The sequence below is a fragment of the Lygodium microphyllum genome, chromosome 16, assembly GCF_053477565.2.
Source record: "Lygodium microphyllum isolate KBCC chromosome 16, Lygodium_microphyllum_v1.1.10, whole genome shotgun sequence".
Lineage (NCBI taxonomy): Eukaryota > Viridiplantae > Streptophyta > Polypodiopsida > Schizaeales > Lygodiaceae > Lygodium > Lygodium microphyllum.
In genome coordinates this window covers 91,870,705-91,882,533 of record NC_141150.1, presented here as the reverse complement: position 1 = coordinate 91,882,533, position 11,829 = coordinate 91,870,705, and the positions used below count along the sequence as shown (strand labels likewise).

General features: G+C 38.4%; 1 protein-coding gene across 1 annotated transcript in view; it reads right to left on the bottom strand.

The window, feature by feature from the left end:
- Positions 1–10,815: 10,815 nt before the first annotated feature.
- LOC148023115 (uncharacterized) overlaps positions 10,816–11,829 on the bottom strand; it is a 52,118-nt gene continuing 51,104 nt past the window's right edge. The window contains exon 13 of the mRNA XM_087696116.1: positions 10,816–11,125. The gene's annotated coding sequence lies outside the window, so the exon portion shown is untranslated. The remainder of the gene's footprint in view (positions 11,126–11,829) is intronic.

The following is an 11,829-nucleotide window of genomic DNA, read 5'->3' as shown; positions in this document are numbered from 1 at the left end:
AGCTTCACATGCAGCAAAACAAGCTACCTTGTACTCTGCTTCAGTAGAAGACAATGCCACTGTTGGCTGCTTCTTACTAATCCAAGAGAAAATTCCTGAACCCAAAGAGAAACAATAACCAGAAACTGACTTCCTAGAATCAATGTCTCATGCCCAATCTGAGTCACAGTTCCCCACAAGAGAAGTTTCAAAACTGTATGTGATACCATAGTCAAGAGTTTCCTTCAAGTATCTGAGCACCTGCATCCCAGCCTTCCAATGACTCTCATGAGGCTTGTTTGAGAACCTGCTCAAAACACCAACAACAAAACTGATATCTGGTCTGGTGTTACACAAGTAGATCAGACTGCCGACCAACCTCCTATACCTCTCAATGTCTGCTAGTGCTGATGTATCCTCAATGGATAACTTTGCATTCACTTCCATAGGTGTAGCTATCTCCTTGCACTCAGTCATGCCAAATGCCTTCAAGATCTCCCATGCATACTTCTTCTGAGAGATGAAGATCTTTCCTGGCTCTTGCCAGACTTCAATCCCCAAACAATAGTGCGATAAGCCCAAGTCTATCATTTCAAACTCAGAACTCAAAGCCTTTCGAGTTTGGTTGATCATATCTTCATAGTCACCTGTAATAAGAAGGTTGTCCACATATAGGACACTCACTACAGACTTTTTACCATCCCTGTAAACATACAAGTTAGCATCTGAGGCACATCTTTTGAAGTTTAGGTTTAAAAATAACTTATCTATCCGCTGGTACTATGCTCTGGGGGCTTGTTTCAGCCCATACAATGCCTTCTTTTGCTTACACACTTTGTTCTCAGAATGGGGGGCCTCAAACCCTGGTGGCTGAGCCACGTACACCTCCTCCTTGAGGTCACCATTTAAGAACGTTGACTTAACATCCATTTGGTACACTGGCCACTTCTTGTAGGCAGTTGCAAGTACCGTGCGAATAGTGGTTATTCTGGCAGTTGGGGCAAATGACTCTTGAAAATCAAACCCTTCAACTTGTGAAAATCCTTGGGCAACCAATCTAGCTTTCTACTTTTCTAAGGTACCATCAGCCTTGTACTTTACCTTCCAGATCCACTTGTTGCCAATAACCTTCCTCTTTGCTTGTCAATCCACTAGCTCCCGTGTCATTATTCATTATGCTGTCATACTCCGCTTGCATAGCAGCCTTCCATGATGGATCTGCAAGTGCTTCTTCTAAGTCAGTTGGCTCCTTTACTTCTCTCATAATCTCAACCATCAAGGCCATATTGACTATGTGAGCAGAAGCCCTCCTTTGCTCCTCTATTCTCTGAGACCTCCTTGGTCCGTCTGCCTTCTCCTCAACAGATGCAAGTATAGGATTATTGTGGTCATAGAGCTGCTTCACCCAGTGCGGCAATGGCTTTTCCGGTGGGGTGATGTCAGGTTGGTGAACTTTTTCCTCATCATCTGAAGATGATGCTTCCTCCTCCTTAAGGATGGGGATAGCTCTCGGGACAAGTTCATAGTGGACTACTTCTTCGCTTGATGATAAAGTGGAATAACTTGCCTTCTCCTCCTCCACTGTATGCGGCTCCTCCTTGAATACTAGATCACGGCTTGCGATGATCTTCTTTGCCTCTTGGTCATATAATTTGTAAGCCTCCTGCTCATCACTATAACCCAAGAAGATACATTTTCTGCTTTTTGGTTTTAACTTGTTTCTCTTCTCATCTGGAACATGTGCATAACATTTACATCTAAAATTTTTGAAATGTGAGATAGATGGTTTCTTACCAGTGTAAGCCTCATGAGGTGTTTTTCCCTTGAGAGCCTTTGTAGCTCCGATTTAGAATGTAGACTGCAGTATTAACAGCTTCAGCCCAAAAATGGTTAGGCAATCCCTTGCCCTTTAGCATGCATCTTGCCATCTCCACAATGGTGCGATTCCTATGTTCCACAACACCGTTCTGCTGAGGTGTGTGAGGCATCGTCAATTGACACTTGATCCCTTTGCTCTTGCAAAAGCCTTCAAACTCCTTTGAGTTGAACTCACCACCACTATCTATTCTAAATTTCTTCACACTTTTCCCTGTTTCATTCTCAACAAGTTTTAGCCATTCTTTAAACTTACCAAAAGCTTGAGCCTTATCACGAAGGAAGTACACCTACATCTTCCTACTGTAGTCGTCGACAATCAACATAAAATAAGAAGATCCCCCCAAGGCCTGTGTAGGCATCTTACCACACAAGTCAGCATGCACCAACTCTAGAGGAGCCTGTGCTCTATTCTTGCTTTCTTGTGGAAATGCCTTTCTCTGTTGCTTGCCCATCATACAAGCTTCACATGGTTCCTTCAATTCAGTTATTGTAGGTAGGTGAGCAACCATATCTTGCTTTTGCATCTCCTTCAACAATGCAAATCCGATGTGTCCAAACCTTTCATGCCAAAGCTTACTTGTGCCCACTCCAGCGGTGGCTGTAAGAGCACTTAGCTCATACAAGTTGTTCCTTCTTTCTCCTTTGCCAACAATTATGCCAGCACTATCAAGAATTTCTACACCTGTCTTCTTGAACCTTACTTCATGACCAAGATCAGTTATGGCAGCACAACTGATAGCAGATTTCTCCTGATTTTGGGAACATATAACACATTTGAAAGCTTTTTGACTTCATCATTTGCAGCAACAAAAGAAATAGTACATGCGCGCCTGCAGCAGGGCATTTAGCATCATTTCCAACCGTCACAGTGATGGATTCTTCTAGAGACTGCATAGAACTGTATAGACCTTTCTTATTGGTCATGTGACGGGAGGCCCCACTATCCAACACCCATGAGTTAGTGGTAGATTCTTCTTGCACCGAGGAGCACACTTCCTCAATGGTCGCTATGAATAATTCCAACTCTGCTTCAGCCGTATTGGCTGTCTCTTTCCCTGTAAGGGTATCATTCTTTTCATCTGCCTTCTTAACACAACAATCTGCCTTTGCATGTCCTTTCTTCTTGTACTAGAAGCACTCTCCTTGAAACTTCTTCTTGCCGCCCTTCTTCTTTTTGTCACCATCATTTTTTGTGGAGAAACCACCTTTGCCTTTTGCATTGGTAGAGAATGCAGCATCTCAATTGTTGCTTCCTTCTCGGGCTTTCAGCCTCTACTCCTCCTCCATTAATAATGCATAAAACTCCTCAAGAGTCAAAGCTTGAGGTCTCACTTGAGTATTAAGGGCAGTTACTAGTCTATCAAACTTTTGTGGAAAAATCCGAAGACACCTCCGAGCTAGCTCTTTGCTAGTCTTTTGTATCCCAGCGCCAGCCATCTGGTCGCGCAGATTCTTAATCCAAGTGATGAATGCTTCAACCATCTCTCCTTCCGCAAACTTCTCCACTGCTAGTTGATTCTCCAAGTTTTGAATCCTTGTTTGGTTTCGTGTTTCATACTGACTCCTTAGTACATTCCAAGCCTGTGACGCTTTGGTTATATGCTGAATCAAAGTCAGAACACTGTCAGAACAGCTTGTAACTAAGGCACACAATGCATCTGCATTCCTTCGTTTCCAAGCTCGTAGAATATCTGCATTCGGAGGAATCATCACACTAGGATTTGATTTTTTGAACTTCCACAAGGTGTAGTTTGTACCATCTAACTTGCCTTCGCTGAAGATTGGTGCACGAATCCTCAGTGTTTGAATAGCTGGTACATCAGCACCACCTCCTGCACCGCTTCCTGATGTGCCAGAACCGCTTCCGGAAGTCGACATAATTTCTCTTTGCTGTTGAAGCCTTTGCCTCTTGCACACTCTCCGATCTCTAGAGCCACCTGGGCTCTGATACCATGTAAAATATTACACGGTGCAGCGAACAGAATCTGAGAAAGAGATAGAGAGTACACAACAGATAAGAGGAGAATTAGTAAATTCTTTAGCTCCAAACAACTGATACAAAGATGGCTCTGTCCACCTGTGCGCTTCCACTGTGTGAAGCTTAGATGGCGATCTAGACAGAAGATAGGTGAAGAGCTTAAGGCTAGCTGGAACAACAACTCTGACTGGGTGAAAGATGAATAATCGATGGCTGTGAAGGGGTTTAGCTTTTATAGCCTGCGAAGGCCATTAGGTTGGCCTAACCGACCTACCATATAAGCCTCCACTAGTCGGTCAAGAATATTCCACTAGCCAGGGGCCGCTTCCACGGCCCCCGAACCCCAAAATAGGGGCTCCTTTTAACTCCCTTACCCCGCAACTCGATGCAATGCGCCTCGAGTTGCTATCAGCTTAACCACTCCGTCTAACCCAAAGATTAGACGCACAATGGTCACCTTTTTTGCCATCCGGTCACATTGACCTCATCTGATATTCAAGTTGGGAATCAACCAATGTCCGGGCTCACATTTGGCTTCTCCTCATAATGGGGGCGTTACAACTTTGAGCACCATGGATCATTGGTGGTACCTAATGAGGGTAGGACATTGATCATATCTAACAATCAAGATATAGGCAAGGATAATACCTTGAGCCTATGCTTCCAATCTTGAATATTTGCCAGCCTCACATTTTTACAAAAGCTCTATTGTTTACTAGAGAGACTCCCATGTCTAGTCTAAAGGACCTACTCTTAGAACTTGAATTGAGAAGGCTCATTCTTGTGAAGCACACCCAAAATTGACAAAGTCCAAGACAAAACCTTGAGGTGACAATTTTGGACCTTAACTCGTGATCTAGAGGACCCTAAAATGGGACACCTAGATTGCACATAACAAAACCTACCCAACCTATTCCAAGGCTTGTCAATTGATCCTTGTCTTGAAGAGTGAACCATCTTGGCATAGCTAGTGTACTTGAGGTATGTCAATACATTGAGCCTACATAGACAAGCTCCACACTTTTTCCAACTATAGCTAGTTGAAGGATCTACTTTGAGACCTTGCATACATCATTCCAAGATTGTGTATCACAAGCAAGTAGCGCCCGTTGTACTTGAGCTAAAAGAAGATCCACCCTTGCTTGAGAGACCAAATCTCAAGGAAAGTCATGTGAATAATTTGGTTGAGTACCTTAGATTTGCTTTTTCAAGCCAAGGTTTACTAGTTGGAAGATTTTGGCCTTGAAAGTCATTCGCCACACATTTAACTATATCCTCAATAAAAATTTGTGGATGAAAAGAAAATATTTCATCTTGCAAAACTAAACTTGAGGTAATGATTGATGAGTACCGCAATCCAATGTCTTGAGAGCCTAGACCCTTGTCAAAGCATTACAAAGTGGATTCTTGACCCCCTTGCATATATTTTAGAAAGCAATAGTTGAGGAGAGTCACGCTTTCCTAGCTCTTAGAAGCCCTCTTTCGCATTAAATCATATGATCATGGTATATCTTAAGATCTTAGTGTTCCTTTAGTTACTGTTTCCACCACTCTAAATATAATTTTAGCACCTTGGGCCAATGCGGACACCTTGTTCACAACACTCCAAAACCACTTTGTCTTCATAGAAGTATCCATACACAACTTGATCTGAGATAACACTTCTTCAATTTTCCCAAAGGTGAGTCAAGGTATGGAGTATGACAAGATATTCCTACTACACCTAAAAACATCAAGCTTGGACCTTGAACAAAGCCCAACACATCTCTTACAACATAGTAAAACTACATTGCCTATCTAAAAGGACCTCTTAATTGTCTTCATTCAATATGCACTCATAATTGGGTGATAACATCAACTCAAGCTATTAGAAATGTATCTTGAGTTACATGTAGATTGTCTAGAAACCAAAAAAACAAGCCTAGCTAGAGGTGCATGAGCACCCACTCCTTCCACAAAATTAATCGACAATATTGCCATATATCGAATGCTACGTTAAAGCTTATATACACTGGCCTAAGGGATTATATTGAGAAACAATAATCATCCTAGCCATTGGCATAGTATAGCCTTACATGGGGCACCTCTATCTGCTCATGAAGGATCATCTAATTAGGAGCTAACATCTCCTTGTCTATCAAGGTGAATATCTCAAGCCTATCAACAAGATCTCTGACATCTTTTGTGAACATCAAGACATTGCACTTACAAAAGCACTTTAGCCTTGGACTACAAATCTTGCATTCAAAAGGTTTTTGAATTCAATTCTATTTGAGATTTACCTTATCAAGACCATCACTCCTTCCCCTCAAGGTATTAAGAGATATCTTTAGCCCACAAATTAGGAGCTCCTAGACCTAAAAGGCTTTAACCTCAAGTTTCAAAGTAATTGCCTTACATAACAAAAGTGTGTTGACCCTCATGCTTCTTCAATACCTCAAGTTGTACCTTAAAAACAAAAATTGGAAACCTTATGAAACACAGCAAACTTGAGAGTTGAATTTTAGAAAGACTAAGACTTATTAACCATTAAATTGACTCAAGCGGTGCACTTATAAGAAACCTTCGACATCACATGTGTTCAAAGGATATCAAAAACCCCCTTTACATGCATGTCACGAGGCAATGAACTGGCCCCTTTTTCTTAGGAAACTCATGTCGTTTTTTCAAAGTTCAATCAACATGTTCCTTATATAAATGTAGCATATAAATTTATCCAACTTTTGTCAAGTGAAGCAGCCATTCTATTGATCATGTGTAACATACTCACATTTTTTGACATCCATCCCCCAAGAATCAAGAAATCTCTAAGAAATGGCCCTACCCTGTAAGGAACTGAGAGCAAAACACATAGATCAAACTTGACTTGCAACTAAAATAGAATAGCCCATTTGTCCATCTACTACTTGAATGGCATAATCATATCACCTAGAAGGATACCTTGAAATCTTAGATCTTGAAGACAACTCAAGGTGGTTGTCACATTGCTTCTTATATGGAACCCACATCTTATCTTTAACAAGCCTTATCAAAAACCTTGTTTGTTAAGATTTTAACAAAAGGGTGGAAGATTAGACTAGCTAGTTTTAGAGAATCATCAAAGGCATTTTTAGGGACTACATTAGGCGCAATAAGATAATACATGAAGTTAATTAACCAAATGAGGTATTTGCCAATATTGAATATTTTGGGATCATAGTAAAAAATCTCATATAGGAAATGTCCGAACACTCTAGAAAGCAACAAGAAGTTAAGAACTAAGTAGAAGAACAACTTGATAAAGTCAAAAAGATAAAATTATTGATGTAGAACTAGACATATCAATTGTTTGACCAACAGTGTTTAGCTTTGGCAACCCATCTGCTAACACGTGTAGGAGTAGAACTTGCAAGCAATTAATCATCCAAATTTCATAATATTTTCAAAGAGCTCTAGAAACTTAAAGCCTCTTAAAATCCTCATAAATGTATACAAGTCAAGCAAAAATAATTATTCAAATACACAAGTAATTTTTCATCGATTGACTCTTAAAGTTGTTATATGTCAGGTCTTTATGATTAGAATTAAAAATAAAGAGTTGTATAAAGTCTTGGTAGATAACTCAAGTCCAAATAAAAGCAACTTGATAGGAGTTTTTAAAGATGCCATTAGAGTAGAGGGTCTATAATAGAGAGAAATAAAGAGAAGACACAAACCTCAAGCATCATCACACTATACAACAATAAGAAAACTGAGACAATCATGTCATAAAAAGTGGCCAACCTTAACAAGAGCTTATAAAGATAAAGGAGACAATAAAAATTAGATTGTAGAAGCAAATGTTCAATGGATCCATGGTGAAGGAGACCACTTGTAAGTAGTACAAACTACTGCAAGGAAGCCTATGTTATCATTGTCAATCATTTAGCCTTGTTTGTAGCATAACATGTCTCCATTAGGTTTCATCTCAAGTATTGCATAACCGAGCTTAAAGAAAAAAACATATGTTACAAGCAACAATGGAGGTGATGATCAAACCTTGCAATGTATATATTCATCATAAGGCATGTTATCTTCAAAGGATATAAGTCCCATAGTGAGATACTAGATATGAAAAGCTTTAGGTGGTGGTTTTTCTTTTTTGGAAAAGGGTTTTGGGTTTTGGGTTTTGGGCGAGGGGGGGGGGGGGGGGGGGGGGGCCACAGGGGAGTGTTTACAAGGGAGTGTTAAAACCATAGCATTAGCATTAGCATTATAAACAAACAAATTGGCCCGATGATTTGTACATCATGTGGCTAAATGTTAAACTACGAAAAAGCTTTTTACATTGATATTACCGAAAGTTACAACAATGAAGCAAGGACCTACATTCAAGCAACCAAGGGATATGTGAATATTAAACACTCAAAATTTAATGAACTTTGTATGTGCACATGCACAATCATGTTCGAATGAAATTGAAAGGAGTCCAAAGATTTAACATCACTTGAGCCCAAGGTTATGATTAAGACCAAAATCTAATTGATTTCCCTCAAGTAAATTTCAACATTCCTAACATTTACAATGCCCAATCCATCACCAGTGATTCTTGTTTTCAACCAAGTCCTACCAAAATAAAACATTAACCATAAGTTTTCCCCATCCACAAAAATTTCCTAATCAAACCATCCCCTCACTAAATATCGTCCTCGAATTAAGAACATATTGAGATTTAGAATTAAAAGACAACATAGGTTAAGGATTCAATTTTTTAAAACTAGAAATGAAAGGGCCAAGCCATATTATACCAAGCATTGACCTAGTTTGGACCCAAGAGTTTTGCCTTTAGGATTGACATCAAGTCGTAGTGGAAAACCAAGAAGCCTAAAAACCAAACCCCTTCTCATAATCATGCCTTTTCAACTTAGCTTCAATAGGTCTTCAGCCATACTAGCTAGTGTAGTTTTATGGAAAATTATGGATCTAGTAGCCTCCCCATATATTTGAACAATCATGCTCATTCTTATAAACTTAATTATTTGTAATATTGTAATATCAAGAATCATGTTAGTGTCTTTAGGGTATCTTGGTGTTCGAGCTATTAATATCTATACCTCGACACAGAGTAGCTATCCTTCTACAAACATATAGTTTAATAAATAAGACGTATATTATTTGGATAAGATGTTAGAATGGAACAAAACAAAAAGAATGAAGTAAAAAAATACGTATAAAACAACAAATACCCCTACAAGTGATAATAGATAATGTACATAAAAGACATTTGGTTTTAAAAAAAAAGTTAGCAAATATGAATACAAAATACCCTTGCATGACAACAATAAAAAATTGATATCATGTGAGAGCAAATTACAAGCTAGTTGAGAATAGTTCTTCAAGAAATGGAGTAAAATAAGCATGTGCCCATTGCCTACATTAGAGTTCTTTGATAAAAGGACATGATCCCACATGATAATTGACAAACCAATTAAAAATGAAAATATTAATCATGAAGAGGCTTTTTAATGAAATAAAAGAAAAATTACAAAACATAATATAAGATATATCTTGTATTGTAGGACGAAATGGCAAGAAAAGTTGAGATGAAGACATTTTATTCTTTGAACATTCTAACTTCAGTCAAACTTTATAAACAAGACTAATATGCAATCTTCAAGATTCCCTTCCTTGTAGAGATATTGTGAAGCTCTAATCAATGCAATTGCTTTCCCTTTTCAATTTAGAGCATTCCAACTTTAAACTAGATTGAAATGTGCAACTCTATAAGGAGGTTTAAGGTTTTATATGCAATTCTTGCATGTTTACTTTGTTGCAATATACCGATGGTGTTTAAATGTGTCATGTTTCGAAGTGAAGTACATTTTTAGATGAGTTTTGTGTTGTTAAAATACATGGAGGATGTCGAAAGAAGAATATATATGCATATACAATTCGAGACACTAATCATGATTTTGGACATTCACATCTCTTTTGGTTGTAGACGCCATGGCCAAGTGAAAAGAAAAACGGAAACACTTCTTTTCCAAGGTCATATCTAAACAAGGTGAGGTTCTTATAGGCGAGTCGTTCATCCTGAGCACCATTCTTTCAATGAGATTTTTATTATTCTATAATATGATACATGCACTCTCATGTTGATTGGCTCTTTGAAATACCTGTCATTGGCTTGGCTCAACTACATTTATTAGCAAACTGTAAGTTCGAAAGTTGTGCTTTCATTTTCTTAAATACATTCAAAAGTTCCTTACATTTTTATTTTTGCCATGCGTTCAAAAGATCATTTTCTATCATTTTTGTTTCACTACTATTTACTAATCCTAAAAAGAACGAATGACAAATTTGAATCTAGCCCTAATAAACAAAAAGGATTGATAAAATTGCTTAAACTAATCTTAAAAAGAACGATTAACAAAGATTTGAATCTAACCTTTTAGCTTGCGAACGTGACGACCAAGGAAAAAAGTATGCACCTCCACACACTTCTCAATGACCTTTCTCTCTCCTTAAATAAGAGATGTTTACAAACTTGAAAAGTTTAAAAACCTTTCAAATGTTTAAACTTTTCTTAATAGCTTTTCTTCAATTGGGTGTACCCTTATGTTTTCCTACTTCAACCCAAGAAAATAACAAAAAAGATCATTACAATACGTCACATAACTACAATTGTAACATGTTACAGGTCTTAAAAAACAATCAACAAAATTTGTGCTTTGATTGTAGCCTACCTGTTGTAACAAATGTTTCTATTGCTCATGAAAGACCAGCAACTTTCCTTGGCTACAAACTACCTCAATTAGATAGTGTGATCAATTTTCCTAGTTCAGTAGCTTAAGGTGAATCTATATACTAAATCAATCTTATCAATCATTTCCATAAGCAATATTTATCATCAACGATTATAGATCCATACATTCCAAAAGGTATTAAAATACCCTCTAGCAATTCACCAATGAGGCAGATGTCTTACATCGAAACCATTAAAAACATCAAACTAACATTGGTTATTTAATAAAACTATATAAAGGACATCAATCCCAAACAAAGGTGTGAATAGTGAGATACACGCCCCAATTTTCCTAAGTAGAAACTAAAATTCAGGAGTATTGGGACACACTTCAAGGTCAAATTGAGTGTGTTGTCTTCATTAATGCTCTGCGTTTCATTAATGCACACTCCTACTTGGACTTGGTATCAAAAACCAAACCCCCTTTCATCAAAAAGCTAACTGCTTCAGTCTGATAGTGTAGCATTTGCAATGTTAACAGAATCAAAAAGCACTCGAGTTGGGGCTGCAACTCTGCGCATCTACAACTGAACAGAATTATGGCGCTTCAATTTAGAACGGTCTAGACCTTTCAGCAAAGAAAACAACGCTTTGAAGGTGTACACAGGACAAGTCTCAAAGATTAATTAGCACACTTTACTCTTGGCAAGGCACCCTTACAGCCGTCATATCCATTCCATCATGGTCCACAAGGTTAACATGATACGAGCAACTGCTCCTAAAAACCTTCACATGCAGTTTTTGCTGCTGCAGAAATGATTTACAAGAGTACGTATACAGGCTGATTCGCTTGAGACATTTTCCATAAACTGTACTTCCAATGCAAACAACTTTGCATGCGATTTAACCTGGAATGTACTTCTGCCAAAACACTTAACATGCCAGTTTAGCTGTGCCATAAAAAGACTTAAGAAGAGTCCTATTGCAAGCCAATGTACTTCCACTGCAGAAAGCCTAACATGTAAGTCAACCCTGCTGCAAAACACTGTCCAAGAACGTTTGTGCAAGCTAAATCTACTACAGGACCTTCACAGGAAGTGTTAAGTTTGTAGTCAGGTTTTCATCTTCTGACTACTGATGCTAGGTGCCATCTTGGCAAAAGACTTCCATCCTAATTGATTTGACCTTAGTTCCATCGGTATGAAAAAAATAGAAAGGTTCTTGCCAAGGTACACTAAATAGCCTACACTTACACTTCAAAATGTGCTTTCCAACTCCAGAAATACTACAT